The following is a 2,343-nucleotide window of genomic DNA, read 5'->3' on the forward strand; positions in this document are numbered from 1 at the left end:
CCAGTCTCCATGCCGGCCCGTGCCCGTCATATCCCGTGCAGGGCAGCTGGGCACCGGCCTTTTGCGGGTAGCAAGGAGGGGCAGACGAGATGGGAGCTTAACCACCGCTGTCACTCGCATGTCATGCCATGCGCTGTCAGAGGCGCAGGCTGCCTGCCAGCCCCGTAATCAGGTGAAGTGCAGACCTTTCATTTTCCAAAGCAGGAAGCACTTAGCCACCAGCAGGGCCTCGTGCCTCTGATCTCGGCGAGAGCCGCAGCTCAGCAGCCCACTGTCCGGCTACCGCCCAAGTCCTCAAGCACAGCAATCAGCGCCGGCACGCTCGCTGCCTGGGACAGACCCTGGTTTCTGCCAGCCTCCGCTGCGGCATGGAGGGATGGAGGAGCTGCCTCTGCCCCTCCCTGCCCCACTTCTGGCAGCCCAGGGGAGCAGTGAGCCTGGAGAAGACCACCTCACCATTGCCCACAGATCTCTGAGCACGTTACAAGGGTCATGAAACTACTTTCCTGTGCCTCGATGGGTCGAGAGGTGACCCATCCCGCTTACGCAGTGCCACAGCCAGAGACAACCGGTACCCAGAGATCTGGCGCCTGCCCGCCCTGCCTGCAGCTCACGTGGGGCCCCAAGTACTCGGCGTGGCTGCAGACCCACCCCGGAGATGCAGCAACGTGCATCTTCCAGCTACCTGCTGCGATCGATCACCCCAGAGCCTCCCCAGGGAACTGCAGCCTTCTTTACGTTCAATTAAGTGGACGTTACCCCTTCCATCTCTAGTGATTAATACAGGTTTAATTGCTGCTTCTGCTGGCTGCTGGGGCAGGCCAGACATTTCACCGTCCCGCCGCGTATAGGCTGCGCTGTTGCGAATAACCTGGATTTCAACTGGCTGCGTTGTTTTGCAGCCCTGAACGCCAGCGAGGGGCTGGTGGAGCCCCTGGTCAAGCCCTGAACACCACCCGAAACCTCCCTGTCTCTCCCTGCTACATCCTGCACTCTGGAAACCTCTGAGCCAGGACCACAATCCTCCTCCCAGAACGCTTCAGCCCACTCTGCTGTCCATACTACTGCACGGAATGTCAGCTGGGCTGAGCAGAGGAGGACGGGTCTACTCTTCATGCACAAGAGCTTGTGGCCTTCAGCAAGTCCACACCAAGATTCAAGTGAGGCCATCTCCATCTGCAGCCAAACGGTCACCAGAACCATTGCCAGAGCTTTAAAAACCCATGCAAAGTGACAAAGTCTGCTCAACATTCAGATGAGAATTGAAGTAAAGGTCACTTACCCCACCTCTGGTGCTGGATCCTGGCTAGGAACACAGGCAGCGCACGCTCCCGGCTCAAGCGGCATCTTGCTACATCAAACGAGGTCCTGAATCATAGCTAGTCCTCTTGTCTCCAGGGGCGAGACTCGACTCAGGCCTCTAGACACTAACCTCTGCAACACTTCTCTTCTCCAGATGGAAGTCAACATAAATCAGAACCTGCTGTCAGCTGCTCCAAAGCTCTTGCTGCTGTTGACACCCAGATCGGAGCCACCGGCTAACCTGGGCTGCATCAGAGCTAACCTTGCTCAGAGAGAAGCGCGACCACAGGCTAACTTCCCTCCGTGACCTGCTCTACACCTCGTCACTCATCTCATGCACAAAGAGCTGGAGGAAGGAGCAAGGTAGAGAAGAAAAAAATCGGGATTATAAATCTAAAATTTTATTGAGACAAAAAACTGACAGAGCTTGGTATGAAGTTAAAATCCAAACACGTACTTTACATTTAAACAACGTTTTCACAGAAACCTAAACACATGCTTTTAAAAAAAGGTTTGTACAATGCAAGTCTAGATACATACCACCCTACAAGGAGGTGCCAGGAGTCTGGTGGGGCTCATGACTCCAGACATTAAATAGTTCAGGATTTGTAATAAATCTGATTAAAAAAAAAAACCTCAGAAGATTCAGGGTAACACATCCGGCTCCAGCACTAACGTCTGGCCTCCTACAAACAATCACTTGTTACGGGAGAATATGGAATTGTTTTTTTTTCTTGTGCTGCTGTTGATTTCCTCTCCCTCCCACAACTAAAGGGTTCTCAATGCTGCTGGCTGGACAGTCAAATTAAGGTGAGAAAAGGAACAAGTAGTCAGAAGTCTCTCTCCCCCCCAAATTTTGAGAAATAGCACCTTATAACGGAAAGAAGGGTAGAAAGGCTTTTAAAGGGTTAAAATCCATTCCCGCCCCGCACCCCACCCTCCCACATACAATGCATGTGTCAGTAACTGGCAGTTCTGCTTCAGGACAATACGAATCACAAGTTTGCATTTTCACAAGTCTCCCCTCACCCCTCCCACCCC

Source organism: Fulmarus glacialis, unplaced genomic scaffold (genome assembly GCF_000690835.1).
Source record: "Fulmarus glacialis isolate BGI_N327 unplaced genomic scaffold, ASM69083v1 scaffold25783, whole genome shotgun sequence".
Lineage (NCBI taxonomy): Eukaryota > Metazoa > Chordata > Aves > Procellariiformes > Procellariidae > Fulmarus > Fulmarus glacialis.